The sequence below is a fragment of the Erpetoichthys calabaricus genome, chromosome 8 (assembly GCF_900747795.2).
Source record: "Erpetoichthys calabaricus chromosome 8, fErpCal1.3, whole genome shotgun sequence".
Lineage (NCBI taxonomy): Eukaryota > Metazoa > Chordata > Cladistia > Polypteriformes > Polypteridae > Erpetoichthys > Erpetoichthys calabaricus.
In genome coordinates, this window is record NC_041401.2 from 112,782,739 (window position 1) to 112,809,480 (window position 26,742).

Consider the following 26,742-nt stretch of genomic DNA (forward strand, 5'->3'; position numbering starts at 1 on the left):
TATCTCAAAATGCTACTTGTGCAATTTACCTCGCTCAGTTAGATAGCACCTAGAAATAATAGATTGAAATAAGAAATTGAATCTAGTAAATAGAAATTGAGATTACAAGTAAATTGTGTGTTGTCTGTAGGTCAGAGATGCATTGGCTACAGTTTGGTTTATCCAAAACAGAATCTAATTGGTAAATACAAATTTAATTTATGTACCACAGTTTTCTGGGGAAGCATTTAATACATTCTGACAAGAATTGCTTTTAGAAAAATGAGATAACTTTTCCACGATGCAGAAGTACAAGCCAAACTGCACCAGGGAGCATTTACATTGGCGTAACTCATCACTGTCCAAGTTGTAACTTTAAGAAATTGTGGAATTATCGACTGCTGTTTTTCCTTAGATGCTAACAATAGTATCCCACCCATTTCCTGATGTTTGGATTTGTGATGCATACTTGTAAAATATACAAGTCTTTTGTATTTCTGCACTGTACTCATTTGGCAAATTATACTTGTTCACTGTATTTTCAGTTCATCTTTTTCTTTCCCCATCTCACTTCTCTTACTGTCTCCCTCTGTCTCCTGTGTGCTTCTAAACAACACATTAATCTCTTGAATACACTTCTATGACAGGTTTATTAACTGCCTTTAGTTTACACAAACCCCAGTCTCAAAACATTTAACTGTTAAATGTAATAAAATGCATTACCAGTACCTAAAAAAAAAAATCTTATTCGGTGTTAAAAAAGAAAGAAGAAAAAATACAAACGCAAATGTAAAAATACCTATTGGCATCCACCAAATATGTTTTTCTACCTTAAACAATATTGAATGAGGACAAAACTAAGACTGTGTTCTTTCTTTCTTTCTTTCTTTCTTTCTTTCTTTCTTTCTTTCTTTCTTTCTTTCTTTCTTTCTTTCTTTCATGGAAGTATGGGTAAACCTGCACATCTTTTAGTATGTAGGAGGAACACTAAAACACCTGAAGGAAAATTGATGCAAGGCACAAAAGAACTTCCAAACTCCACACAGCCCACAACCAGGTGCGTGATTCAGACCTGGAAGCTTGATCCGTAAGGCACCACCGCTTACCATTGCCCACTCTTATTTATCAGTTTTTCTACTTAAAAGAAACCTCAGCTTAAAAGATGAAAAAGCACAGCTTCTAATATTTGCAGCAGGTAAATCACATAACTATTTTGACAGCTTTTCTCACAGCTTATACAGGTACAGGAAGTAACATTGAACACACAGAGCACATGATTATAAGAAAAAAAATAGTTTTCAGTACAATTAAATGTAAAAGGAAAACTTCCGTGCTTAGTAAGTTATATTGATTGATGATGAAATTGTCCTACTAAACAATCACTGCAACTTATGGAGGCAAGTCTGTACTCCTCAGAAGCCAAGCCTTCACTCTTTTGAAAGCTGTTAGGCTGGAAATGTCAGAGACCAGACCAGATAACGAACTGCATGTCACTTTGATATGAAAACAGTTGCTCATCTGTAAATTCTCTCAGAGCAAGTGCTTTATCAAGGAATCACTGTCGTACACAGAGAAAAATGCACAAACATTTAAAAGTTAAACTTCTACTATTTTTTCCTGAATGAATGTCTGTCTTTTGAAACATAAAAAGTTTTAGTTAGTGAAAACCTCTTTCAACTTCAGAGTAGGCTGTGCAGCAGCCATTCTCCTGGAGTTTAGTATTTTGAATCTCTTGGATTTGTTTAGTTCTGATGTTGTTTACTTTCAATTCTTGTTACTGCCATTATGCATATCAGTCAGGGGGAGTGGGTTTTCAAACTGTGACATGTCTGGTAGAGTATCGGTTGAGGTTATACTAATAACATTACATCAGGCGATATAGTGAAACCCCAATATTATAGACGGGGTTACACTGTTAGCTGAAATTGGAACTGGGTGACCTGTTAATTACCTACAAAGAGAACACACAAAGAAATTATTTATTAAAATTTATTTTCAGAAAATAGGATAAAGAGAATTACTGGATTTGCAGTTAGAGGTGTTGAATATTTTTGTGTGATAATTAAAAATTAATGCTTAAACTAAAATTTAATAGTAAAGTAACAAGACATTCCATTGGCAAATATCTGAAGGCCAAGAAAAGTTGGACAAGTGCACTCACACATTATTGTAATGGGGTTTAAGGTGGATGATGGAAATCATATATTCCAGTACCAGTGCACTGAATCAAGTTTTTTTTAAACTTTGTTAGGTGTTATTTAATGAAAGTTAAACTTAAAATCTCTGGCTCCTGGACTGTAATATTGTGCCACAGCTCATTTGCAGATTGCTATGTTTTAGGCTATTGAAGGTATTTGTTCATGCAAATAATCACACATGCATAACCTAAGCACTGGCCTTGTAGTGCTGTACTGCCAAAATCATAAGAAAAGCAGGGCAAAGCTTAATGAAAAACGTAACAGTTGTGATGTATGGATGAAGGACACATTTATCCAACTGTACTATATTCTTCTCTCCACTCAGGCACGTGGCCAATATCAAGATATCAAAGAGCCACTTCTATTTACATTATCAGCAGCTTCTTTTACTTGTGATGCCATTATTTACTGCCAAATTACAACCCCAAATCAGAAAAATTCGGGATAATATTGAAAATTCAAATTAAAAAAAAAAAAAACAAAGCGTATTTAATTTGACTTTTGTTTCATTTAGACAGTATGAACCCATGTTTTGCCTGGTCAACTTCATTTCATTTGTTAATATACATCCATTCCTGCATTTCAGGCCTGCAACACATTCCAAAGAAAGTTGAGACAATAAAGCATTCACCACTTTGTAATGTGGCCATTCCTTCTCACAACACTTAAAAGACATTTTGGCACTGAGAATACCTTTTGTCCCATTCTTCCACAGCCATGCATTTGTAATGTGTGCAGAATTAGGAATTATTTTGCATTGTCTTGCTGAATGATTCATGGACATCCCTTGAAAAGATGCCATTTTGAAGGTAGTATATGTATGTTACTCTAAAATCACTGCCATCATAGAAGTTTACATTACCATTGCCAGAGGCACTGACACAACCCCATATTATGTTAGACTCTGGCTTTTGGACTTGTTGCTGATAACAGTCTGGATTGTTCTTTTCATCTTTGGTCAGGAGGATACTGCATCCATTTTATCCAGAAAAGATCTGGAATACTGATTCATCTGACCATAATACAGTAAAGTTTTAAGTGGCATTTGTGAATGCAAGTAAAAATTGTAGTGCTTGATAGAGGTTTGCCAAAATAATCTCTTGTCTCTGTGGTTATTTTAGGTATTGATGATTGATGTTTCTTGATGCAGTAGCATCTGAGGGAGGAGATCATGGGTGTTCAGCTTAGGCTTGCTTCCTTGCCCTTTATGCACTGAAATTCCTCTAGATTCTTGAATCGTTTAATGATATCATGTACTGTAGAGGGAGAAATATGCAAATCCCCTCCAGTCTTTCTTTGAGGAACACTATTTCAATAATTTTCTCACAGATTTATTGACAAACTGCAGATCCTCTACCCATCTTTGCTCCTCAAAGACTCAGCCTTTTGTGGACACCGCTTTTGTAACAAATCGTGATTACAATCATCTGTTTGAAATCACATCATTATTGAATTACTTTACCTCATTACTGGCCCTAATTTGCCCCTATCCCAACTTTTTTAGGAATGTGTGGCAGGCCTGAAATGCAAGAATGGATGTATATTAATAAATGAAATGAAGCTGACCAGACAAAACATTAAATATCTTGGGTTCATACTGTCTGCAATGAAGTAAAAGTCGAAGTAAATTTAACACTGTGTTTTTTTAATTTGCATTTTCCATACCGTCCCAACTTTTCCTGATTTGGGTTTGTATGATGTCATTTCCCCTGTGAAACTGACAAACACTGTGACCCAACATAGTCACTATTTATGAAAAAGGGTTCAATGTCACAGGAGCTGTTTCTGTAAAAGAATTGCCAAAGCATTCAAACAGAATACTCTGAATGCTAAATATTTGTTGTCTTTGAAGCCAGTGACTTGCAGTCTGCTTTTGCATAGAATGGCATAAGAAGAGAAATGCTTTGAATTGTCTTGCTCTAAAAATAGTACCTAGCAAAAAGTAATCAATACCGCGGCTGACCATTTGTAGCTGCTGTGAAACACAGGCTGCCCCCTGTGTGTTTTACTTTGACACCTCTATGAAAAATGATTAGGGAATGTATCGGATTTTTCCTTTTTTTTCTGGCTACACTCTGTTATAATGAAAATAACCTTAAAAACATGGATGTTTATAAGCAATGTCTGATTTAAATAAATAATAAAAATTTAAACCATAATGTTGTAATCCTGAATTCACTCCATATTTAGCACACAAAGCAGATATGGGAAAAAAATACATTTCATGATGAATGGGGCTTAACTGAATGTTTGGGTAAAGTAGGATCAAGTAATCAAGCATTAAAAAAATTCTTATGTATACCATTAGGCAATCAAAGAAAGCATGTTATTACATATCTGGAACCTTTTTTTTTTAACTAAAAGAAATGCAGTTATCTTGTTTCCATAATGCAAGAGTGTGGCTATATGTAGTATTTTTTACCTGTTCTTGATTATTTTTTAAACAGATTAACAGGGTGGTCGTTCAGCTTGGTGTTAACATCTGTGGTTGTAAGCTTGAGTCTAGGATGAGTCAGACAAGTGGTGAGAGTGTCACAAACATGTTGAAATATAAATATATCATTCTGTCAAACATGTTGAAATATAAATATTTCATTCTGTCATCTGCATTATATTTAATCTGTATTATTATTTAAATGGTGATTTTTTTTTTTTTTTTTTTTTTTTTTTTTTTTAGAGTTTTGAGGTTACATAGCATGTGCTGTCATTACATAATCTCTTAATAATGAAGCACTCTATATTTAATTATCAACTTAAATCATTAAAACTATTATTATATAAATTGGCATTATGCAGAATTATTGCAAGAATTCACATCGAATTTTCTTTTCATGTTCCAGTTTGGGAACTTCAGTGTTAAATATTTAGGCACCGAACTGATTAAAGAGTGAGTTCAAATTTGCCTGGATAGGAAAACAAACATGTCACCAACCAGTTTGCTGGAGATAAACAATTGCTATTGCAGGTCCTTTGGGATAAGTTGAAGCTGACTCTAGAATAAGCTACTGCGTGAGTCAGCAATGCTACCAGAATGGAAACAATGCCTCAGCAATGTGTAAACCTCTGACTTTCAAATGTTCTTAATAGCAGGATCAACAGCTTTACAGCAGTGGTCCTGTAGACTAGAACTTGTTTTCTTTCTTTTTACATGCAAATTAAATCTCTTAAAATAGCAGTAAGCATTGTGGTGTGGGCTTGAATGTAAATTTTTTAATGCAGAAGGGGACCCCCCCCCCCCCAATTAAAAAAAAGTGTGGGAGTGGGGTTTATAGACAAGTGAGGATTTCAGTGCTGTTTTAATAAGAATTATATGTTATACTGTATGGTCATCATCACTTAACGTGTGTAAAGTAAAGTTATTAATTAGCATTTTGTTTTCAGCAAATAATAATAATGATAAGCCAATAATGAAAATATCCAAGTAAAAAAAATCATAATGCTATCGCCATATGAACCACTAAACACTGAGATTAATTTAGTTTATAGCAGATTTTTAAAGGTGATTTTTTTCCAAATCAAGTTTCCCCACAAGTCTCTTTGACTTACTTATGATATTTGTTGTTGTAAGATTGTATTTACATTTGTTCTTTAAAGATGCACTAGCTGATTAATAACACTTAATATTCAAAATATGATAATTCCCATAAAAATAGTGTTTATTGAATTTTTGTCAATATATCTCATCTACTGAATAAGGAAATAAATACTGAATGGTTTAAAAGTTGGTAAGGGTGTATGTCAAAGTTGTATTTTTTTTGCCATACCTATTCAGTTTGTATACTGAGCATATCATCACAGAAGCCAGACTACATGAAGAAAACCACACAGTCAGGATTGGAGGATGACTGATCAATAACCTGACATGTGCATGTGATACAACCTTGCTTGCCTAAAACGAAGAGGACTTGAAGCATCTATTGATGAAGATTAAACAGTCTGCAATATGGATTACATCTAACATAAAGAAGACAAAAATCCTCACAACTGGATCAGTATGCAACATCATCACAGACGGAGAACCGATTAAAGTTGTAAACGATTTCATTCTTCTTAGATCCACAATCAATGTCCTTGGAAGCAGCAGTCAGGAAATCAGATGACTTATTGCACTGGGAAAATCTGCTGTGAACGATCTCTCCGAAGTGTTAAGATGTAAAAATGTGGCTTTAAGGACTAAAGTGCATCTGATTCAAACAATGGTATTTTCTGTCGCCTCGTATGAGACAATGAATAAGGAAGTTCGACAAAGAATTGACACTTTTGAGTTATGGTGCTGGCGAAGACTGTTGAACATACCATGGATCGCCAAAAGAACAAATTGATCTGTGTTGTAGGAAGGTCAACTAGAAAGCTCGTTAGAGGCGAGGATAGGGAAACTATGACTCACATTCTTTGGACACATTGTCATGAGAGAAAAATCTCTGGAAAAGGACATTATGTTCGGTAAAGTAGAAGGTAAAGAGGAAGAGAGAAAGGCCCTGCACAAGGTGGATTGATAGTGGCTGGAACAATGAGTTCAAACGTGGAAGAAATGTTGAGGATCAGGATCTGACAGTGTTTCGTTCTGTTGTACACAGGGTCGCTGTGAGTTGGAATCAACTTGATTCCACCTAAGAGCAACATATCTCATATAATATCTATGCAAACTCATCAAGAATTAGCCCAATAACAAAAATTGCCTTAAATGTAGTAATTACATCATCTGTCATGGTCTAAAAAGTTAATAGCCTAAATATTGAAGTGTGTACACTACATATTGAAGCACATTCATTATATAATGAAACACATACCTCATAGAACTAAAGCTTTATCTTACATGGATTTTGAAACACACACATCTAATAAGTTTGCATTGTTCTTAAAAGTGTATTAATCCTCCAGCACAAATAATTGACAGCTAAGGACATTGTGAGTTTGAGTGTATTGTGCTGTTAAGGTTTTTTAGATCAAAATGCACGAGTTATGTGGTGCACACAGGTACAGTACTAGTACTGCCAGTTTGTTACAGTGTTTTAAGTCATCACATGTACTGCATGTAATTTAAATACAGTAATCCCTCCTCCATCGCGGGGGTTGCGTTCCAGAGCCACCCGCGAAATAAGAAAATCCGCGAAGTAGAAACCATATGTTTATATGGTTATTTTTATATTGTCATGCTTGGGTCACAGATTTGCGCAGAAACACAGGAGGTTGTAGAGAGACAGGAACGTTATTCAAACACTGCAAACAAACATTTGTCTCTTTATCAAAAGTTTAAACTGTGCTCCATGACAAGACAGAGATGACAGTTCCGTCTCACAATTAAAAGAATGCAAACATATCTTCCTCTTCAAAGGAAACAGAGAGTAAAGCAAACAAATCAATAGGGCTGTTTGGCTTAAGTATGCGAAGCACCGTGGCACAAAGCTGTTGAAGGCGGCAGCTCACACCCCCTCCGTCAGGAGCAGAGAGAGAGAAACAAAGTCAAAAATCAATACGTGCCCTTTGAGCTTTTAAGTATGCGAAGCACCGTGCACATTTTTAGACGAGCGTCCGTATCGTCTAGGTGTGCGAACAGCCCCCCTGCTCACACCCCCTACGTCAGGATCACAGATAGTCAGCGCAAGAGAGAGAAAGAAAAGTAAGTTGGGTAGCTTCTCAGCCATCTGCCAATAGCGTCCCTTGTATGAAATCAACTGGGCAAACCAACTGAGGAAGCATGTACCAGAAATTAAAAGACCCATTGTCCTCAGAAATCCGCGAACCAGCAAAAAATCTGCGATATATATTTAAATATGCTTACATATAAAATCCGCGATAGAGTGAAGCCGCGAAAGGCGAAGCGCGATATAGCGAGGGATCACTGTATAGCAGATGGGTTTTATAAAATTTTACAGACTTAATTCCTCAAAACCATGTTTATGTAATTTTATTAGAAGAAACTTATATCTAATATGGATTCACTTTAGTGTCTGTGAATTCAGTATTGAATGTGTCTTAACTGCAAGATTTAACAGTCTCATCATCCTTAAACCCACTTGATCCAGGTTGAAGTCATTGGCTAGGGAATAATCTTTGTGTGTAAGTGAAACCTTTTTCTTTGTTTGTATACTTGTTGTCTTCATTACTTTAACTAGGCTATTAATTGGAATTCACATTATAGTGATGATGCATAACTATTGCAATTTTTATTAAGTCCTGTGTGCTCCATTTTACCTGTGTTGATATCTATATACAGTTCCATGCATACAAAAGTTTGGACACCCCTAGACAAACAAAATAACATATTTTATTGACATATGACCAGGAAAATTCCACATTTTTGGAAGTTTTTTGGTTTGGTAGTTAATATCAGTTGTTTACCATCAGTCATCTTAACAATTACATTTTTACTCACACTTTTAACCTCTACTGTTTTGTCTGCCCATTTTTCAAACATAATTCCCATCACTTCTCCCCTGCTAGAAAAATTTGTAATCTGCAGTATTCCACCTAAGCATTCTTGCAACTATGCCTTTCCACATCAAATCTTGCATGTAGCACACATCTGTTCTTCCTCATGTTCAGCACTTCCACCATTGCTCTTGATTTTCCTGTCATTTTCCCAATGTTCCAAAGTTCTAATCCTTACACTCTCCACTTCACACCTCTTAACTTACTATTTCTCCTTGCCCTTTTTTTGCCACCGAGCCAGCCTTCCCACAGCGCATCAGGTCTAGCACCATCAAAAGATGGGTTTCCCCATCTGTGGTTTAATCAAGTTCGTCAACTTTCTGTTTGATGCTGGCAAGTGTGCTTGCACACAGGTTACTATGGGACGATACCATAGTCCTTTAGTCGGCAATTGCATTTTATGACATATAAGAAGGATGACAACCTTATTCTAATTCCTTATTGTTATGTTCACTATAGCATGTGTACAGTATTTTTGTATTTATATAAATTGGATTGCAGTCTTTAAAGATTAAGGTTATTGCACTTGTTGAATTAGAGGACTTCAGCAATACAGAGAGTGCATTTTAGAGATAATGACAAATGGCTCCTGAGCCATTATTGACTACCAAGAAGGTACCCTTATGGACCACTACTGTCAAATGGCAACCCTTGAGAATTCTGGTACATACAGTCACTCTTTTCTCATGAAGGTCCAAGTTCTGTCTACGCTTTGACTTCAAGCATCAAATGCATTTCAGAGAAAACTTGCAGACAGATCAGTAACATCTTAGTCTACTCTCAGTTGAAACATGTATGCTGTCATGAACGGCTATCATTTGTATGACTGTAGTTCATCAACTTCCTCTATGATACTGTATGATTGAAGAGTTCAGGGTCCATTTAAGACGTGATTTGAACAGAATACGGGATACGCAAAGGTTAATGATAGATTGCAACCATGTTGCCATATGAGGAACTTCAGTGAATGAGCACATTTACATAAGAAGAAAACACTAACAATAAATATATTTCAGCTGCTGCTTCACTTAGCTGTTTTCTTAGAGTTTACTTTGGTTGAGTTGTTGTTTATATGGCATTATAACTTAAGAAAATGGATATTTGGGGGTGTCCTTTGAGTGGAGACAACGTCTTCATTTTCATGTGTTAAAACCATTTGAGAATTGCAATGATTTTGGAACGTGTATTTATTCATATAGAAACTTTATAAATTGTTCCTAAGATCTTTTATGAAATAATTGTAAATGTTTTTATAAATAAGGATCCTGGCACCTGTTTAGAATTTCCAATGTTTTTCAATTTTAGCTGTGGACTTTGTGAAAAATTATGCCTCATGATTTAAAAGTAGTTGTAATATTGTTCACAAAACATACTTAATATATATTATAATATATATGATCTGAAATGAATTACAATTATCAGCCTGATTTTAAATAGAACTGTCCATGTTAGGTTCGGGCAGTATTCAGCTTTCACAGTTACCAATCTTATTAAAATATTGTGAACACAATATTATTGTTTATATTTGAGAAAAACATAACATTAAATCCATCCATCTTCTAAACCCTCTTTATCTTGTGCAGGGTCGCGGGAGATTATCCCAACAAGCATACTGCAGGTCAAAAGGCAAGAACAATCCCTGGACAGAGTGCCAGATTATTTTAGGATGAACACAAATACACAGGGCAATTTAGTATCACCAATCCACCTCACCTGCATGTCTTTGCATTATGGGAGGAAACCGGAGCACCTGGAGGGAACCCATGTGGACATCGAAAGGACCTGGGACGTGATCCTTGGCCTTTTTGAGGAGAGGCAGCAGTGCTACCACTGCACCATCTTGCCACCCTCACTTTAAAAATAACTACTTTATAATTTTGCCACAAGTTGGCATATATGCACTGGAGTTTGATATTGGCACTGTCTGCTAAAGCCTTTATAAATTTTCCAAGCTTGGAAAAGTCTAACAATTCAAATTTTCTGTGGTTACTAAATCAAAAACTATTTATTTTGTAATTATTATGTGTGGTCATTCGCTTATGACCATGGACATGTAATAAATATCTCACAAGGAAATGTTAAGCAAACTTGAAATTTTAATTAAAGCATTACAAGAATATAAGTAATTAGAAGATTTTAGGCTACTACGTCAGCACGAATACTTATGTCAAATTTGAAACGCAAAAAAACGTAGACAGCCTAGCCTTCGTATTTTTTAAAGGTAGATGAGATAGATCGATTAAGCTACAATTGTCAGACCAATTATTCCTACTGATAGCCATTCATCAATCTATGCATTCTTAGCCAAGAAAACAAGCATGTTGACTTTATTTGGTTTCTAAGGGAAACACTGAGAAGGAACATTTTGCCCTGCCGTACTGAAGGCCTGTTCAGATTGTATGCTACCTTTGTGCTAATTTTGCCTCTGGTTTTAATTATCTCACATTGTTTCACCACCAAGTAAGAGGGACCTCTTTGCCACAAATTACTGATTCTTGAGCATAGTTACTCATTTTGGCTGCAATACTTTCCTTTACTTTTGGTGATGGTCACAATGAAATAGGTTCCTTTTTCTTTCCAAGCAGTCTGCTAATATAGCACTGGTTTGTTTTTGTCTAATTTTCATCTCTCTCTGCTGTGACAGAACTGTCAACTTCGGCTATATTTTATCTTCAGCCTTTTGGAGTTTGTTGTCATAGTTGCCAAGTTACAGGGCATCCAAAAAATCCCATCTAATGCACCTTAAGTTCCTGTGTTGCATCATTGTCATACGTTGACGTACTGAATTTGTTGATCACATCAGCTTTAACATCTTGTTAATATGGCCTTTCCATCTTTGGCAATAACAATGTTGTCTTTAAGTAGCTGTAGCATGGGTACTAATGAAGAAACTGTCACATGGCGTTCTCCTGAATTCCTGATAAAACATCTGTTAACTTGGCAACTGGCTTCAGCTCAGCATTCATGGCCTGTAATATGCTAATATCATGCCATGTGAGAGCAGGTGCCCATCTGATATGAGCTAATACACACCTCATAGCTAATGCCTGTTCCAGGATACTCTCCACCATCTTTTGTTTCAAGCTTTTGCGAGTCACACAATCCTATGAAAGAGACACAAAATATCTACTGTAGGTTAAAATGATAATTTAATTTAAAAGTTGGTCTGGCAGTTTAACAACCACAGTCTTACCAATTTAAAAAATAACAACTGAATCAGCTCACATAATGTAGAAATTAATTTTTTACCCATGTCTAAAAGTGTGTCTTATACTGATACATACAGTATGTGTTTTTCAAAAGTGGGCTGAGTGTTTTACTTAACTAGGGTACTTATAAATTAAGTAATATTGTAATTAAACATTAGAACAATCTATATGAGAATAGGCCATTTAGCCCAACAAAGCTTGCCAGTCCTATGCACTTAAATCTTCCAAAATAACTTTGTCTAGTCTTACTGTCTACTACACTACTTGGTAACTTTTTCCATGTGTCTATGGCTCTTTGGGTAAAGGAAAACCTCCTGATGTTTGTGCAAAATTTACCCTTAACAGGTTTCTATCTGCGTCCCGGTGTTCTTGATTAACTCATTTTAAAGTAACAATCTTGATCCACTGGACTAATTCCCTTTATAATTTTAAACATTTCAATCAATGCCCCTTAAAGGGAATTACAGAACTGTACTTGCTTTTAACACTGCAAATTTACTGATGAACAATAACTTTTTTAACAACAGTATAATCAATTAACAACCATTTGCAAACCACCCCTTGTTTTGGCTATGGAAGATACCTTAATTTGCTTGTTACAGTTACTCCACCAAAACTGAACAATAGCATGCCAATTTCCAGCTTTGCACTCCTTTTTCTTGTTTAATTTCCACCTGTCCATCCTTGCAGTGCTCCATGCAGCTCTTGTTTGCATGTTTGTGTCAGATCCCAGCTCAGAAGGTACATCATTAACTTTTTATTATTTTTTTTCTTTTACTAACTGTTGCCCTTTCAACTTGGTAAAACTTTTTATGTTTTCTGCCTTTGAAGAGCTTGTCACAGAAACATTAACATTGTCGCCAAAGCAATTAAACCAAGGCCAGCCCAGCTTTCTTACAGCTGCAGTTAGATTTGCTGCACTACCTTTTGTAGTAAAGGCTATGAATTTTTCTATAATTTTACATTCTTAGGACATAGCATCCTTTCCATTAGCCAGGTTCTCTGCAGTGTACTACTTGAGAAAAAACTCTGATTGAAGAAAGTTTGACTGTAGTTTCCAATCAGAGTCTAGGAAGCGAATGATCGACGTGTATGACTCTATATTCACACTGGACTACAAGTTTGTTGTTAGGAAAATAAAATATGCCTTTCTGATAGCTGCTTCCTTATCTGAGTGAACTCTGTTGTTTTAAGTCAGGATAGCAGTTTTATGAGAAAGACTTCTGGCTTGTGATTTCATACTGACTGTCAAATGTGTTAATCATATCATTGAAATAGGCATTCTCCCTTTTTTTAATGAGTCATGTTATTGCATCTGTGCATTCTTTACACTTTAAATTTTCGTGTTTGAATTTGGTGATTTTTTACAAACACTCTGATAACACTTTTGTACTTGACCATGAGTTTTGGACTGCTCACATGCAGCTTCAGAATGTGATGGCAGATTAGAGTTTCTTTTCTTTGCTAATTCAGCTGGATGATTTACTTTGACATGAGAGTCTGTATTTGTCGTGTTGGTAGGTTTTGTTGTTAATGGCTTTTCAGCTGATGCAACAAGTGACTGTATTTAAATTTACCAGCTCCCTTTTTAGTGTGGCTTAAAAACAAAAAACTCCCAAATAGCTGTATTAATTTTCTTCTTTGCAACCAAATCATCCACATTTAAATAGTTGACTAGTAATTTCTAGTTCCTAGTTAGCATGTTTATGTTACTTACATCTGGAAATTATATGTGTATTTTTCAAGCATGGGCAAGTAAGCTTTTGCTGATCATCATCTAAAATCAAAAAAATATCATGGGTCAAGGCTAGAAATATTGTAACAATATTGCCACATTGCTCAAGTCTAGTCCATGTGTGTCTGCTGTTGTGTTTTTTTTTCGCAATTTACATATTTATGTGTTAAGTTTTTTGTTCTTTCTCAGTTATTTAATTATTCTCTACACCCTTGTGTGTTATTATTTAGTCTCTTAACAAGCAGCATGTTCAAACAGCAGTTCACTAGCCCACAGAACTTCAGCTAATTAATGTACAAAATGGTGCCACATGATGTTTACATACTGATCTGGAATATAACAAAATTACTTTTCTGAGACCAATTATGTTATTACTTTGAAGCCTGTTCAACACTCTTCTATTTGTATCATCATACTTGGCATAAGAGGTCATATCATACTGTTGTCATTTTCAGAAATCAAAACTCACATGAATTGTTACAGCATATTAAAGCAAGACTTAACTGAGTTGTTTTCAGGGAGCAGAGATTTACACGCTGTCAATATTTCCAGGTAATAAACATACAGGAGTATGAATGGTCAAGCATTCCTGAAAAGAAATCATGTAGTTGTGTGTTATTGGTGAAGTGCTGAACATACCCAACACTGCTGCCTATGGCTGTTCTTTTTTTTTTCACGTCTTTAATACTATGCATTCAGCGTTTCAAACAAAATGTCAATTTTAACAATGTTCTTTTTAGAAGTCTACTAGATTCCCAAGCCTCAAGAAACTCCACAAAATATTGTTCCGATTTGTGAACAGCTTTACTTTTGTTTCACCGTTTAAAAAGAAACCTTGTTTCTTGAAAAAAATTATATATTTGCACTATATTAGGAAATCAAATATTCTTGAAAGACATTATGTAGATTGCAAAACAGTGTCATGCTTAGAAAAGTTTTATTTTGAAGAAAATATATTAACATGTACAGTGTCAATTTGGAATGTTTTGATTTTCAGTTCACTTTCAGGATTTAAACTGCATTTAATCATCTGCCCACGTTTGAGAAGAATGTGGATATTTGAAGCTAATTAATATCACAGTAGACAGCTGGGTTACACAGTTCTTATAATGCAAGCCTAAGAAGTCAGCAGAAAGAGATTTGCATGGAAAGAAACATGGAGAGTCAGAGAGAGAATTTAAATGTGCCAGTGCGTAGCAGCAGTGTCCAGCAGGAACGAGAGCTTTAGTAAGGATCCTCTAAATAGGATGTGATTTTGACAAGGAGGTTAAAATGTCAGGGGGTAGGGTTTCTTAATAAATAAATACATAAATAAAAATACACAGAATCTTGTCAAGCATGTTCTGGCTTTAGTTAAAACATTTCTGTATGTGTAGCAACATATGTGCTTGTCCTCTTCTACTTCTTTCTACTACTACTTACTACCACTCCTTTGCTCTTCATTCCTGCCATTTGTCATTTTCTTAGAATAAAGAGCTTCATGAATGAGTTTTCCCAGGGAGTCAGTATTTATACCTCTCAATGTGTTTGGCTACATTTTGACCATCGGATCCTTGTAATTTTCTTAACTACAAGATGTTGCTGCCTTTGGTGGCATATGTTTGTGCTGCTCCTAAAACCCATTTGTTTTAGGACTTTTGCGCTGCTGCCTTAATACAGACATTGTTCATTTAGTTTATAATATCCTTACTTCCTGGATAAATACTGTGCATCCAATAACTTGTAAACATTTCTTCTGATTCATATTCAATTAATTTAAAACAGTATAATATTGTGTCTCTGCTGTTTCGTCAAAGAGGAGTTGATTAGGGTTTGTCTACTAGAAAAAGATCCTCTATCCAGACAGTTCACTTAGAAACAGAGGTTTCTAATACTTATTTCATAGACATTTGCACTGAGATTTTTAGGTATCATAGACAAATATATTTTAGATCTTTTTCTGAAAAGATGTAGGAATGTGAGGTTAGCTCTCTTTGAAATTACTGACCTGTGATTGGTTCTCTTGAAGTTTATTAAGGTAGGAAGAATAGGTGCTCATATCAGCATTGTCTCAATATTATAAACCCAATGGTGGAACACAAAAGGGATTATTATTTTAAAACATTATATGTGTAGGTGTAGAAGTTAGCTGGAAAGGTGACATTTTGTAATTCTGCCTCATATTAATATTTCCACCAAAGAGAACAGTCTGTATTTAACATATTTACTTTATTTAGTTTAGAAAATGTGTAGTAATTAACAAATGACAGAGTTAAATATGTGTAATGCTCACTATTTCAGGGGATACAGCAGGAGTGTCAAATTTTAAAGATTTCTTCAGGTCAGTTTGACTTCTTGTGGCCACAATCAAACTATTTTTTGTTTTGCTTTTTTGTTAAAGATGTACATCAAAGACAAATGTCTGTGTATTTATTTATCTCTTTACCCATCTAGTCCAGTTAGGGTCATGAAGCGCTACAGATTAGCCCATTGGCACTGGGCATAAGGCAGGATACCACATCTGGATTGAGTGTTGGTCTTTCTCATTAGACATTCACTTTTACATTCAATGTTAGAGGTACGTGTTAACTGAGATTACATGCCTAAAGTGCATGAGACAAAAGCATGTGGTGAAAATGTGTGCTTCAGTAAATCCCTCTTGCTAATAATTTCTCCATTGCATATACAGCACAAATATCAGTATAATTTCAATTATGATGTGTAAGTGCTTTTTTAATTTTGATGGTATTTTTTAAAAACATATTTTTTATAAACAACAACAAAATTTATTTATATAGCACATTTTCATACAAAAAAGTAGCTCAAATTGCTTTACATAATGAAGAAAAGAAAAATAAAAGACAAAGTAAGAAATTGAAATAAGACAACATTAATTAACATAGAATAAGAGTAAGGTCCGATGGCCAGGGAGGACAGAAAAAACAAAAAAAAAAACTCCAGACGGCTGGAGAAAAAAAATAAAATCTGCAGGGGTTCCAGGCCACGAGACCGCCAGTCCCCTCTGGGCATTCTACCTAACAAAAATGAAATAGTCCTCTTTGTAGTTAGGGTTCTCACAGAAGGACTTGATGATGATGGTCATGCAGACTTCTGGCTTTTAATCCATCAATGTTGGAGCATCACGGTGCCTTGAGTGCGCCACCACCACAAAGAAACCATAAAAAGAAACAGAAGAGAGAGTAGGGGTTAGTATGGATTTTAGAGCCACCATGAATAGTTATTATAATGAATTGGATATACAGAGTATCAGGATTAAATTAAAGTGAAGTTATGAAAAAGCCATGTTAAAATAATGTGTTTTCAGCAGTTTTTTAAAATGCTCCACTGTATTAGCCTGGTGAATTCCTATTGGCAGGCTATTCCAGATTTTAGGTGCATAACAGCAGAAGGCCACCTCACCACTTCTTTTAAGTTTTGCTCTTGGAATTCTAAGGAGACACTCATTTGAAGTCTAAGGTTACGATTTGGAATATAAGGTGTCAGACATTCCGATATATAAGATGGAGCGAGATTATTTAAGGCTTTATAAACCATAAGCAGAATTTTAAAGTCAATCCTGAATGACACAGGTAACCAGTGTAGTGACATCAAAACTGGAGAAATGTGCTCGGATTTTCTTTTCCTAGTTAGGATTCTAGCAGCTGCATTCTGCACTAGTTGCAAATGATTTATGTCTTTTTTGGGTAGTCCTGAGAGGAGTGCGTTACAGTAATCTAGTCGACTGAAAACAAACGCGTGAACTAATTTCTCAGCACCTTTCAGATGATGGCAAATGATGACACCCTTGATCAATGAGAGAAATTCAGCCAAATCAGCTAAATGACGATTTAATATTAATGAAATAAAGAAAATATGGCAAGCCAAAACTGGTAAAACAAAACATACCCTGTGAGGGGAAACACTATACACAAAAGGAGGGAAAACACAAAACCCTGTAATTGAAAGGGCAACTGCACTGTGCTGTTAATGGCATCACAAACAAAACTGTCAAAACAAAACATGTAATGCTAAGAGAAACACTGCACACAAAGAGAGAGAAAACAGAACTATGAAAATTACAGATTAACCGTACTGTGCAGTTTATTGTGCCAGATTATGTGCCATCCCTTACAGAAAGTCTAAATGCAACACCTGTCCATATATCATTATTAACTTTTGCTATTGGTGAGTAACATGAATGCTCTCTAAACCATTGGACACATCACAAATCTTATATGTGCATGTACAGTTAGGTCCATAAATATTTGGACAGAGACAACTTTTTTCTCATTTTGGTTCTGTACATTACCACAATGACTTTTAAATGAAACAACTCAGATGCAGTTGAAGTGCAGACTTTCAGCTTTAATTCAGTGGGGTGAACAAAACGATTGCATAAAAATGTGAGGCAACTAAAGCATTTTTTTTAACACAATCCTTTCATTTCAGGGGCTCAAAAGTAATTGGACAAATTAAATAACTGGAAATCAAATGTTCATTTCTAATACTTGGTTGAAAACCCTGTGCTGGCAATGACAGCCTGAAGTCTTGAAGTCATGGACATCACCAGATGCTGGGTTTCCTCCTTTTTAATGCTCTGCCAGGCCTTTACTGCAGCGGCTTTCAGTTGCTGTTTGTCTATGGGCCTTTCTGTCTGAAGTTTAGTCTTCAACAAGTGAAATGCATGCTCAATTGGGTTAAGATCAGGTGACTGACTTGGCCATTCAAGAGTTTTCCTCTTCTTTGCTTTAATAAACTCCCGGGTTGCTTTGGCTGTATGTTTTGGGTCATTGTCCATCTGTATCATGAAACGCCACCCAATCAATTTGATTGCATTTAGCTGGATTTGAGCAGACAGTATGCCTCTGAGCACCTCAGAATTCATTCGGCTGCTTCTATCCTGTGTCACATCATCAATAAACACTAGTGTCCCAGTGCCAATGGCAACCATGCACGGCCAAGCCATCACACTCTCCACCGTGTTTTACAGATGATGTGGTATGCTTTGGATAATGAGCTGTTCCACGCCTTCTCCATACGTTTTTCTTGGCATCATTCTGGTAGAGGTTGATCTTGGTTTCATCTGTCCAAAGAATGTTTTTCCAGAACTGTGCTGGCTTTTTTAGATGTTCTTTAGCAAAGTCCAATCTAGCCTTTCTATTCTTATGAGTGGCTTGCACCTTGCAGTGCACCCTCTGTATTTATTTCATGCAGTCTTCTCTTTATGGTAGAATTGGATGTCGATATGCCTACCCCCTGGAGAGTGTTGTTCACTTGGTTTGCTATTGTGAAGGGGTTTCTCTTCACCATGGAAATGATTCTGCGATCATCCACCACTGTTGTCTTCCATGGATGTCCAGGTCTTTTTGCGTTGCTGAGTTCACCAGTGCTTGCTTTCTTTCTCAGGATGTTCCAAACTGTAGATTTTGCCACTCGTAATATTGTAGCAATTTCTCGGATGGGTTTTTTCTGTTTTCGCAGCTTAAGGATGGCTTCTTTCACCTGCATGGAGAGCTCCTTTGATCGCATGTTGTCTGTTCACAGCAAAATGTTCCACATGCAAGCACCACACCGCAAATCAACTCCAGGCCTTTTATCTGCTTAATTGATAATGACATAACGACGGACTTGATCACACCTGCCCATGAAATAGCCTTTGAGTCAATTGTCCAATTACTTTTGAGCCCCTGAAATGAAGGGATTGTGTTCAAAAATGCCTTAGTTGCCTCACATTTTTATGCAATTGTTTTGTTCATCCCACTGAATTAAAGCTGAAAGTCTGCACTTCAACTGCATCTGAGTTGTTTAATTTAAAATTCATTGTGGTAATGTACAGAACCAAAATTAGAGAAAAGTTGTCTCTGTCCAAATATTTATGGACCTAACTGTAAATCTTTTCATCATTTTTGTAAGTTTCAACTAAATTAAATTACTGCACTTTTCTCCACAGCAACTGCCCGAACTGCAAACAGCAACCCACTAGCTGTGTACATGTGTTGCTATGGGTTTTAATCATTACACACTTTTGTTGTTGTTCTGCCTTACTTGGTTGTCTTTATGATATGAGAAGGAAAAACAGATTCCAAGAGACGGAAAAAAAAATACTTGACTTTGGAAAAACATGACACACACATACAGAGTGACTAGGCTGGGATTTGATCGTCGTCTGAAAAAAACTATAAGGTTAGCAGGGCTAAACACTGCAATACTGTATCATAATGAAAACCATAGAAGATCCTTAAATATTGCTTTCATCATCTCTAATACTGTGCAGGCAGGTTGTGTTTCATCTTCTAAGTTATCAACTTTGTGTTTCCACCATTTTACTTTTCTTTACGGACAAATGAAAATGAAAATTATACTTTTCTTATGTCAAAGAAAATCAGACACAATAACTTGTACTGTATATCAGCAAACCTGTCTACTTGACACTTCCTTCTCTAGACAGAACTAGAAATGAAGCATTGCTTCTCACAAAGGATAGTGCTTTAGGAATTGTAAGCACATGGAACCTCATTTATAAAGCTTGTGTACGCACAAAAGATACTCGAAATATGAGCGTGCAAATTCTCACGCAAACAACAGAATTTATAAAAGAAAACTTGGTGGGGAACTTGGGTATATTTATGACAAGTCTGACTCCGGTATATGCAACTTTTCAGAGAAACTGGCAAACGATGACACCCTTGATCAATGAGAGAAGCTCAGCCAAATCAGCTAAATAATGATTTGCTCAGGACATACACATCTGAAACACTGAATATCATGCACAGACAGTATAGTTGTTCCCATTTATGAGGGGCAATGCTATGTATTTGTGTTGAGGAACTTTTTTGGTTTTTCATCAGTTTATATTGGGTACCTGTTGACTCTTCTCAGAGATCTGGCTGACAAGTCAAGCTTTACTCCATTATCCCCGCTGTGCTAAAAGCCATTAATTGAGTGATGAAGCAAAACATTCAGTTTTTGTATGGTGTGGGTGTACATACAGTGAAAAAATGATTTTGCCAACATAAAAAGGCAAGTTGCAGTAGTGTCCAAATTCTCCCAACATAATTGGAGCACTTTACTGTACTTGTATTGAAATAAGAGCACAGTGCAAGAATGAGGCTGTTTTTGGTAACCACAAGCATTTACATTCCATTAATGCACAAGACATCCAAAATGTGACTTGTAAACATTGTGTTTCAGTGGCCTGGGTCAGCCTGTGTTTAATTTATTTTGAGGCAACTTTGGTAGACTTGATGGTGCTGTATGTGGTGATTGACTCGCTGGTAAAGTAACTGGCTGAACCCTTAGTGTTTCTTATGGCCTATACTAACCCCTACAGCACAGAGGTGCTATAATGCAGCACATGATCTTGCATCTCCGATGCAAGGCACAGCCAAATGCTCTTGAATTCAGGTATCAGGGTCTTGATACATCAGGAGGGAACTGGTCTACCAGCCTATGAAGTTCTGCAGTATCATGATTGCATATGTATGAGGTTGGTTAGCATGCTTAATATATAGATGTTTCTGGGTGGCGTTTGAGGCACTTTCCCATACGCATATTTATTAGGTGATTGATATTTTTAAATGGTAATGTGCTTAGAAATGTGTGTAGAGCAAGCTTTTGGCATATGCATTTTCCCTTATTTTGTCATGCACATATTTCCATGCTCTAATCCATGCAAAGTTATGTCAATGAGGACCCAGGTGTCTATATATTTACTGGCATAATACAGCAAAAAAATCGCAATTTTCAAAATTCTGTTGTTGCAGCAGATGCTCAGTAAAACATTACATTGAAAGTAGACATTTAAACTGTTTTTATCATTTAAAACACGATAATCAGTAGTATAAAATTTTAGGTAGCCAATTTTTGCCTTGCATGTTTTGTGTTTATATTATTGAATTATGTTTGAGCTCCTTTTTTCTTGTCAAAACAATTTTTAAATGTAAGAAATTAGTCTTAACATTAATATCATAGCAAATGTAACCAAGCCTGTAAAGCTTGTATGTAGCATAATTCTGCCATGCATCATGAAACGCTGTTTTCTTTTGATCAGGGTTGCCATGAAGTCATAGCCATTATTACCACACATTGTACAATACAGAAAAGGCTCACAATCTGTCCTTTAGATTGAGTGTACAGTGACTTCAATTCTGTAGACATGATGGCCCTTAAAAGAGATTCCTGTCCTGAAAGTTTAGAACCTATTATACCAAAAATTATGTATTCCAGACTCTACAGTGATGCAAGGTATAGTAAATATAAATACTGCACTGTCACTAAATAAAACAGTTGTTTTGTAGTAGTATGTACAACCTCGATTCCACTCCACAAAGGTATTATCCAAAGTGATAAATGGCAGCTCTGTAAATATTGCTTAGTATTTCTCATTTTATGGCCTATTTAACACACTTTCTCATTATAGGACCATAAAAATTGAGCATATTTTCTTGTAGCCTAGTTCTAGTCAAGAACCAAAAGTGGAACAAAAGGCCAGCCCATTTTAGGTGACAATGTTAAACATACACACACACGCTCCCTCACAAAGGATATATTTAAAGCTGCTGATTGTAAAAGAAACACACAAGAAAGGATGAAGGTTTGGGATATCCGTCCCCGTACAACAGACATGAATCAAATAACAGTCGGACAATTTATGGGGTGGGAACAGAAGTAGACATGGAATGCTGGGAAGGAGCCGCGGTGGTAGATGGTTGGTAGTGATGTCATCAGATGGGGACCAGGGGGAAACAAAGGGAACCCAGAAGTGTCTTGTGGTTTAGCGAGTCCGGGTGTATTCATGGCGGTGCTGCTTCATTCTTCCTGAGGGAACAAAGAGAGATTAATACCCCATCATTGTCCCCTGGGACAAGGTTTCGTGGTATGCGTCAGGTCCTTAAGCTGCTCCCCTTGCCCTCGTGCATGACATGACCCCCCTTACCCCAGACCCATCGGGTCAGGTGGCCTGAACCGAGAGGTTGTTAACCCGAGAGAGAGCGTCGGCATTAGCCTAGAGATTACCCCAGCGATAAGTGACAGTAAACTTGTATGGCTGCAGATCTAAAAACCACCTGGTGACTCGAGGGTTCGATTCCTTATGTACAGCCATCCACTGGAGAACAGCATGGTCAGTCACCAGGGTGAACTCGCTCCCCAACAGGTAGTACCGCAGGTGAGTCACTGCCCACTTAATTGCCAGAGCCTCCCGCTCCACCGCTGCATACCTTGTCTCCCGGTCCAACAGTTTCCGGTTCAGGTGTATCACGGGGTGTTTGACACCATCAATGCTTTGGCTCAGCACGGCGCCTAGACCTGTGTCCAAAGTCGGTCTGGAGGAGGAAAGGAAGAGAAAAGTCAGGAGTTCTCAACACAGGTGCCGTTGTGAGGGCCATGAAAAGGGGCCCTTTTCTTTGTCAGGTTCGTCAAGGGGGAGGGTCTCTCAGAAAACCAAGGTACAAACCGGTGGAAGTAGCTCGCTAGTCCTAAGAAAGCTTGCACTTGCCTCTTGGTTATCGGATAAGGCCATTCAAGGATGTCCTTAACACTGTGGCTTCACTGTCCGCCTCCCACCAGGTAGCCTAAATACTTGGCTTCGTTCAATCCGAATAAACATTTCCGAGGATTGATACGCAGCCCAGCTTTCGCTAGTGTCAGGAGGACGGCATAAACCTGCAGTACATGCTCCTCCCAGGTGCCAGAAAAGATGACTATGTCATCAAGGTAGGCGGCACATTAGGACTGGTGTGGCTTCAGCACTCTGCCTACCAGATGCTGGAAGGTCGCTGACTCCCCGTGCAGTCCAAATGAGTGAACCTTGTACTGCCAGTGTCCTCTAGGGTTGCTGAAAGCCGTTTTCTTTCTTGCGGATGCTGTTAAGGAATTTGCCAGTATCCCTTAGTCATGTCAAGCGTGGTCAAATAACGTGCTGTCCCCATCCGCTCAAGGAGTTCATCCACGTGGGGCATGGGGTACCAATTTGGAGACTTGATTCAGATGCTGAAAGTCATTACAAAATCTCCATGAGCTATTGGGCTTAGAAACGAGGATGATGGGACTGGACCACGGGCTGTGACTTTCCTTGATGATATCCATGTCTAACATGTGTTGCACCTCTAACTCTACCTCCGCACATTTTGCCTCCGGGAGGTGATGGGGCCGTTCCCTGACTGCCACCCCATGGTCTGCCACGATGTCGTGCTGAATCAGCGAGGTGCGGCAGGGTGCTTCGCTGACCACTTCTGGAATAGACAGGATTGCAGTTTACAGCTCCTGTCGCCGGTAGGATGTCAAATTGGGGCCGAGGTTAAGGACCGATTTTTCTGACAAAAGGGAGAGGGCTGGGCAGGCGAAGGGGTGGTTTTCCCTGTCCCTCCACAGCTTCAGTAAGTTGACGTGATATACCCTCTCGCTCAGTCGACGGTTCGATTGTTTTACCAGATAATTGACAAGCCCTGCCAATGAGCCAATAATTTGGAGTGGGAAGTGGGCACAAGCACCATCACCTGGTCTCCCGGCTGGAACTCCCGCAGGGAGGTGTTCCTGTTATAATTCCGCGCCTGCGCTGCTTGAGCTTTCAACATGTCCTCTTTTAGCAGTGGTCAGATTTTTGCCAATCTATCGCGTAACTGTGCAATATATTCCAAAATGTTAGTAGAAGGAAGTGCCTCCCCTTCCCAACTTTTTTTAGAACGTCCAAAATACCCCGGGGCTGGCGTCCATACAAGAGTTCAAAAGGGGAAAACCCCGTAGAGGCTTGGGGCACCTCCCAATATGCAAAAAGTACAAGGGGCAAGAGCTTGTCCGCGCTGACTACCTTGTGGAGCATCTGTTTAAGGGTTTGGTTGAATCTTTCAACCAACCCATCTGTCTGTGGGTGATAAACAGATGTCAAAAGATGCTTAACATGGAGTAACTTGGAAACCTCCTTGAACATATCCGAAGTAAAGGGTGTACCCTGGTCCATAAGGACTTCTTTGGGTATGCCCACTTGGGAAAAAAGACTTACTAATTCCCATGTGATATTTTTACTATTAGTGGTTCGCAGGGGGGTCGCTTTTGGGTATCGAGTCGCGTAATCAACCATAACCAATATATATTTATGGCCTTGTGTCGAAGGCTCCAAGGGTCCTTCAAGATCGATACTGATCCGTTCAAAGGGCACATCAATGAGGGGATTCGGAACTAGAGGAGCACGGTCCCTCCTGGGAATCTGATGTAGTTGACACTCCGGGCAGGACTGACACAAATGTTAGAACTCCTCATTGACTCCGGGCCAATTAAATCGGAGTTTCACTCTCTCTAATGTTTTCTCTGCCCCAAGATGGGTGCCTAAGAAGTGGGCGTGTGTTAGGTTTCCATCCCCGTATACTGTAACACAGTTCTCCAAAGTAACAGTCAGTTTTCACATTCAACAACAGACATGAATCAAATAACAGTTGGACAATTTATGGGGTGGGAACGGAAATGGACATGGAATGCTGGGAAGGAGCCGCGGTGGTGGATGGATGGTAGTGACGTCATCAGATGGGGACCAGTGGGAAACGAAGGGAACCCGGAAGTGTCTTGTGGTTTAGCGAGTCTGGGTGTATTCATGGCAGTGCTGCTTCATTCTAATTGAGGGAACAAAGAAAGAGAGATTAGTACCCCATCGTTGTCCCCTGGCACGAGGTTTCGCGGTACGCGTCGGGTCATTAAGCTGCTCCCCATGCGCTCTTGCATGACATGATTAATACATCATGTTTGTCTTTCTGTTGCGAATACAGGGAGAAGCTCTAAATATTAAACCATGAAATTATCTGAAATGTTTAATACATTCCAGCTGTGCATCTTAAATCTGAAACAGGAGTTTATACACAAATCAAGATGTCATATTGCAGCATATTTTTTCCATCACTTAATTAAGGTGTGCTTAGTGGGAAATTGTGGTTTTATCCTTCATTACTTTACAAAAGAATGGTTCCAAACTCTTCAGGAAGCTGACTTTAATAAGTGAATGGTGATCATTAAGTTACTTGCTTGACTTTCCAGTCTTTCTGGTATTTTTTTTCCTTAGCTTGTGTATAATTTTATGCTATTATGCCAGAACAATATTCTGATAAAATGATTAATGGATGTTTTTATGAAATTTCTGCATTAATAAGTGCAGTGAACTCATGTTCTGTATTTAGAGTGCTTTTAGTATGAGATGTTGATGAGTGGAAAACAAGTTTGCTCTAATTTAGCCATTTCATCACATTGGAGTAGTATTTTTGTTGAGAGCATGTTAGAAAATACACTTGTAATTTAGACTTTAGAAGGAAGTTTTATTTCTATTTTTAAAGCAACTCAGTAAAAAATGAACATAGCATTTTCAAGAGAAAATGGGAAAGGTTTGTTGTAAACTGTATTGATAATAAGAAAGACTATTCACTGATTTGTCCTTTAATTGGAATAGCCTCTTCTATAGCTGTATGGAATTTGGTCCCATTTTTTGATATCATATATTGAATAACCGGCTTTTCTCTTAAAATTGGTTTCTCTATCTTACCAAATTCAAATTATTTTTAAGCTCAAATGAATGTTAATTTTATTCAATACTATTAGTAATTAGAAGTTGAATTCTGCAAGCCATTTCATTTTTCTTGTGAAATTGATAACTTAGTTCTCATTAACTCTTTTAGGGCAGATGTCGACTTTTGTCGACAGGAGGGGTTGAGGGCGAATGTCGACAAAAGTCGACATCCAGGGATAGAGGGTGACAATCATCTGTTAATGGCAACAAAACTCACTGTCACATCACAGGCATTCCCTCTGTGCTTGGAGGAATGCTAGACTCGTTGACTCGACAACTAATCCTTGCGTGTGCGTGAGTTGCGAAATGTAAACAATGGCAAGATGGCATCGACATGTCACAAGGGAGTGAAGCAAGTGCAGAAAACACTTGGCAGACAATGTTTTGCACATTATCGCGGAGTTGGACTCTGATTTTTCAGAATCGGATTTTATTGACAGTGATCAGGAGATCGAGCAAGAGAGTGAGAAGCCGGCATCAGCTGATCAGACACCAGCCGATGCCGCGCCAGCTGATCCGCTGCCAGCTGAGCGCATTCGCGTAGCCGATGCATCTACGCAAGGTTCGCGTGGGATGAATACACAGACATTGATCCGTAGGAGCCGAACTGGCTACCGGACTTCACAAGACGGCATGGCTTGCTGTTGGACACGACAGATCACCAGC

The 26,742-nt window shown here is 37.7% G+C and overlaps 1 protein-coding gene across 1 annotated transcript in view; it reads left to right on the forward strand.

The window, feature by feature from the left end:
* hdac4 (histone deacetylase 4) overlaps positions 1-26,742 on the forward strand; it is a 552,364-nt gene that overhangs the window by 315,960 nt on the left and 209,662 nt on the right.